The sequence below is a fragment of the Lepidochelys kempii genome, chromosome 4 (genome assembly GCF_965140285.1).
Source record: "Lepidochelys kempii isolate rLepKem1 chromosome 4, rLepKem1.hap1, whole genome shotgun sequence".
Taxonomy (NCBI): Eukaryota; Metazoa; Chordata; order Testudines; family Cheloniidae; genus Lepidochelys; species Lepidochelys kempii.
The window spans coordinates 128,729,727-128,735,911 of NC_136383.1; positions in this window are offsets into that span (position 1 = coordinate 128,729,727).

The window sequence follows — 6,185 nt, forward strand, 5'->3', positions numbered from 1 at the left end:
TCCCCACCGGGAGGCGATGTCTGTCTGTCTGTCTGTCTGTCTCCTGCCCCCCTCCCCACCGGGAGGCGATGTCTTTCATTCTGTCTCCTGCCCCCCTCCCCACTGGGAGGCGACCTGTCTGTCTGTCTGTCTCCTGCCCCCTCCCCACCGGGAGGCGATGTCTGTCTGTCTGTCTGTCTGTCTGTCTCCTGCCCCCCTCCCCACCGGGAGGCGATGTCTGTCTGTCTCCTGCCCCCCTCCCGCTCCGAGCTGTCTGCCCCTTGCAGGCCAGACGGGAGTTTGGGGGGCGGGGGGAGGCTGGAGGAGGAAGAGAAGCCGGTCCGGGGATACTGGAGTTCTCCCGACCGGCCCTCCGCTCTGGGGACCATCGCTCAGCCCGCCCTGCCGGGATGATGCGAGCGAGCCGGGACAGAAGTGGTGTTGAGCCTGTCGCCGGTCACATCCCCGTCCCCGCTCCGTGCAAGGGACTTGGACACTGCTGCCGCGGCAACCCACTGCGCCTCCGGGAGGCGCAGCACTGAGAGCCCGAGCCAAAGCCCCCGGTACGAGTCGACACGAGTTTCCCCGTTGGCTTCCCCGCGTTTGGATCAGGCCTGTGATTGTGGGCTTCAGACTTCCCCAGCTCCCGGATTAAGAGAGTCGGGAGCTGCTCCCATGCGCGTGAACGAAAAAAACGCCATCGAAATCGATTTTTAACCCGGTTCTAGTTAGGCGTATGCGGGAGAAATCCATTCGTTTTTATTTTATTTTATTTTTTGTGCAAAGTTTAGGATACTTGGAAAAGATCCTACTATTTTATTCATTTTGAAACAGGTCGAGGTTTTGTTTTTCTCCCTCTCTTTGGGAATCGCCCAGGAAAGGATCGTTTCAGATATTTGCATCCGCCAAAAAAAGAAAAATCCCACTTTAAACTAACTTTAAAAACTTTAAAATGAACGTGGCGTTTATTTGAAAGCCGCCCCGGCTTCGGGAATTTCCAAGGTCACACCAACTGTATCTTCAACTGTGAGACGGGCACTCAGATCTTTAAAAAATCATAATTATAATAATTGTAAAAAAATCCCCACGTGAAGATCAAATTTGTTATATTTTAACTCCCTTTCCATACAAGAAAATGCCCTCTTGTCTGCTCACTCCTACATACCGTGTGCATATTTATTCACTGATATCTATGTATCGTTTCTAAAATAACCCCCATAAAATAATAAAAATACTTTAAAGGCTGTTCGAAGAAGACCCCTAAGCTTCGTACATAAACAAAGCAGATTTGTTAACATCAAATAATGGCTCTCATTTAAAAATGGATTAAACGAATAACAACGTGGAATAATCGGGGTTCCAAATTCTGCGCTAAATTATGTGCAACCCTATTAAAATCCAGCGACGGACTGGAATTTGAAAGCAGCATGTGGCTAACTTGCATATTCTGTGTAATTTAACAGGGGTAGATCACACTTAAATAACTTTGGGTAAGAAATTACCTGAAATGAAAGAAACGAAACTGCTCTGCTTTCATGTACATTTCAAGAGGAAAAAGAACAGGAGGAATTGTGGCACCTTAGAGACTAAATTGGTTAGTCTCTAAGGTGCCACAAGTCCTCCTTTTCTTTTTGGGGATACAGACTAACACGGCTGCTACTCTGAAACGTTGCAAGAGGAAACGCCTTGCAAGTTTTCCTTAGACATACACAAGTGATGACCAAATACAAGTTTAATTTTGGCTACTATGGAGGCCAAATATTTGTCTTTGCGACGTTTTGTTTTCGAAGCGATCTTCGATGAAAATCAAAGCTTCTCTGGATGTAAGGACACGCCTGGGTATACAGGTTTGTAAACAGGAAAGCAGCAGGGAAATGAACCCAGAGAAATCCTACTCTTTAGGATAAAATGCTTTCATTTTCATACGATGATACAAACGAATACAATCGATAGCAGGTTGCTTAGACGAATGTAGATCATCTCTGTTAATCGCTGTCAAGATGTAAATCGTTTTCTAAAGCCTAATTATTATTATTTAATCACGTTTGCTGTTGATAAAATGTGTAAAAACACTGACATCAATCGATTGAGCGCTCTACACAGCGATTAGGGCTGCCCAGTTAGAGACTAAATTGACATCTAGGAGGGGGAAAAAATCCCCAAATAAATCTGTCATAAAATGTCTTTGCTTCATTCGATAAAGTATTTCTATAAACATTAAGGCAAAGTGTCAGACACGCTTGGCGGTGCTGGCTCAAATCCCCAAATTGTTATTCACAGTGTATCGAACAGGGAACGTAACAACTCCAACAGAGTTATCGATTTGTTTAAAACCCTTTTTGAACATAATATTCTCCCCGGTAGCTGCCTTGAAATAGGAGCCCTGTGTTTCCTTTTCTCATTGTGCCCTGTGTTGTGCATTTTTCCTTGCGGAAAAGAATTTGCTGCTAACATTTATTTTTTTAGTCCAAGCCTCAACCGAAATGCGATGACTTGTTTCATGGTTTGCATTGTCTGAGTCTGACTCTTACTCTTCTTCAACGTTCGTTATTTATAACAGCCCCACAACTATTGTGCTAGAAACTGACAAATTAAAAGTTGAAGTAGACGATAGGGAAATTATTTTTAAAAAAAATTCAGACAAGTTTCTGGCTCAATCCTGGCATAATAGGGACGTCTGATGAACAAGAAGAGGCTGGATTTTAAAAGGAAGTTCCTTCTGTGTTTGAAGATCTCAGTTGATAGATGTAGCCTGTAAAATTACACCGAATCTGTGTTTATCCGTTAGTTCAAAAAGTCTGTGATCATCCCGCTAGGAAGAAAATCATTACATCGCTTTACAAATTCTGCTTCGGGGTCTTGTTTTATCTGGGAAATTGCAGAGCCACCTACAGGAATATCCCTGCTATTGCAACCTAGGACTGAGAAAGGATAGTCTCCTGAAAGGAATGTAAAAAGAACAGGAGTACTTGAGACGAACACATTTATTAGAGCATAAGCTTTCATGGGCTACAGCCCACTTCATCGAATGCATAGAATGGAAGATATAGTAAGAAGATATATATATATCTACACATACAGAGAAGTTGGAAGTTGCCATACAAACTGTAAGAGGCTAATTAGTTAAGATGAGCTATTATCAGCAGGAGGAAAAAAACTTTTGTAGTGATAATCAAGATGGCCCATTTCTCTTTTAAGTTCTCCTTAGTTAATTTCTGGATCAAAGGACCTGGGCTAAAAATTAGTGCCGATTTAGATCTAGCAAAGAATATGAGTTTTTAAAATCATCCTTGTTTAACTAAACAATATGAAATGGAAAACAAATAAAAAGCTTTATAACATTATGAAATTGCTTTTATGTCACCTAAATTAAACACCTATTTTCCATACAGATAGTGGAAGTGATTGAAATCTTTATAGTGTGTGGACTTGAAAATACTTTTATTTTATCTGTTCTTGTTATAGCTTTAGGATAGAATGTACTAAATTCTACATTCTATACCTCTATTGTTTAGGATAGAATGTACTAAATTCTACATTCTATACCTCTATTGTTTAGGATAGAATGTACTAAATTAGTATATTATATAGGTAGATTGTCACCACACGATAAAGATATTACTGCTTTTAATTTTTGCCAAAACAAATCCTTACCTAAAATAAAAAATTAAAGGATCCAGAATTTTCATCCCCATTTGTTAGCATCCTTATTCTTTCTATTTTTAAGACTGGCCTGAGAGAAGTTCATACCGTAGAAATATATGAAGGAATGAGGTAAGTGAGGTATTGAAATACAAAAATAAAAACATCTTCAACATAACAGTCTGAATAAAGGTTTGATGAAGTGGGTTATAGCCCACGAAAACATGCCCAAACAAGTGTGAATAAAATTAACAAAAGCAAGGAGATACAGAGTTAAGGTTTTAAAAGTACCCACAAGCCACTGTTTTGCACCAAAGCATTTTTATGACATTTATCCCAGGAGGAGTCTCATTAAATATTAGTAATTGTGTAACTTCTATCCTAAACTAAATTGTCACCTACAGCCCAACCCTGAACATCTAGAGCGCAATTAAACAGCCCCTTTGCCTGAGCTGAGTCAGCTGACATGCGCCAGCCAAGGGTTTTTAATTGCAGTATAGACATACCTTACACAACTAAAGTTAAGCATGTGAGTACATGTTTGCAGGATTGGGATCTGACCTCTCAGTCCTGTATGTGGTGCACTGGGGTGGACTACTGCACAGGGAGGCTTATTGGCTTCATGGATCACACTGCAGGTTCAGAGCCTCGGGGTCTGAGTCAGACACCATTGACTTCAGTGGGAGTTGGATCTGGCTCTACACTGACAAAAACTGGCAGTAAGCAAATCCCATCACCCATGACTGTGCATGTCACTTTATTACTTCACAGTCGCATTTTGGTTCCTTTTGGCTGTGGTTGGTGGATATAAGCCCCCTTTCTTCCCCAGGGGCTACAGAGGCAAGCCAACAATGGCCTGATGGGGTCCCCTCATGATCCACATATCGGGAGGGCGGGGGGAATCTTTTGCATGCAGCTCTCACCCTTCTGCTGCTCCCTGGACAGGACAGTTGGGAACAGATCCCACCATGCAAGAATAACGGAGCACAGTTTTGTTTTCTCTCCCCTCTTGCTGCAGGAAAATCAGCAGGCGGGGATAATAGGGCCATACATTTGGGTCCCAAGTTAAACTTTAAACACATGAGTATGGGACTACTCCCATGCTTTAAGTTAAGTATGTGCTTATGTGCTGTTCTGGATCAGGGCCCAAGTTCCCATTAATCTGCTCTAGGGAGTTGTTTTTTATGCCCCCTTTGGTATGTTCTGTATATAGGTAATAGAGAGAATATCTGATAGTGTGGTTTCAAAGGTTTATTGGCATGAATGTGGGAAGGCACCGTGTACGTGTGTGTCTGTGTTGAAAACGTTTTTACCCTTTACCTAAGGAGAAATTGAGCATTTCCCTTCCGCCCAGTATCTATTAGTCCTAGTCCTGTGTGATCACTTAACTTTGCCTCCCAATCATATGTTACAGTACTTAGATTGCAAGATCTTCTGGGTAGGGACCATCATTTTGTTCTGTGTTTGTATAGAACTTAGCACAAAGGGGTGCTCTTCCATGATTGGGGACCCTAGATGCTTTCTGCAATACAAATAATACTAATAATACATCTCAGGCTTGTATAAACTTCTTCAGTGTCCCCCAAAACACACACAGAGAGAACAGAACCACTAGCCTTCTCTCTCTGACTTACCTTTAAGTCAATGGGACTGCTCCCATGCTGCAAGTTGGGCACATGCTTAAGTACCTTCCTGAATTGGAGCCTAACAACCAGCTATTAATAGATGTTTTAATAAATGGTTAACCACTGATCAATCCTTTATAAACAACCAATAAATGTGCCCTATACATAAAGTGTGACTAAATATAAACCAGGCGATGGCAGCAGAAGCTGATATGGGTAAGCAGTTGCAAGTGTCACAGAAAAATTGGGTTTTTCAGGATAGATCTGAATGGCTTTACAGTTTGGAACAGATTTTAGCAAGCTGGAAGAGAAGCCTGGAGTGTCAGGGGAGTTAGCAAGGGGGTGGTGGGGGAGAGATTCTGTTGTAAGGAAACAGAAGGAAGTCAGCTGTTTGAGGATGGATTAAGCACACACTCCAAATGTTTGGAAACAAGTTTCCAGAAGCACTCAGATCTCTGCATTCCTTCCTGCAGCTCTCAAAAAACTGTCGCTTCTGGCTTAAGCAGATTCATATAAAGAATCCCCACCGCTGAGCTCATAAACATAATCCCACTTCATTTTGTTTGGTAACAATAATAAAGTCCAGCTGCTAATTGCATGTGGCTAACACTGTACGCGAAGCCTCCTTTCCTGCGAGGGATGTTAAGCAGGGGGCTTTCTCTCTCCCAATCAAGTCTGGAAACTGATGATCAAGATCAAACCAAGCTACTGTTAGCGTTGTGATAATTCCTCTCTTTTGGAAGCACTATGTGGAATTTTAAATGGAGCTGGTAGCTCAGGGATGGGAAGGATTTTGTTCTGTCCTTTCTAGCAAAGCTATCATAACAGCCTTTGTGGTTTAAGTTAAAAGGGCTCAGTCCTGCACGCTTCATTCCTGGGAGCAGGCCAAGAGGGGCAGTTGCTGTCCTGGAGTATACACTTGGGATACCCTTGGGCCTG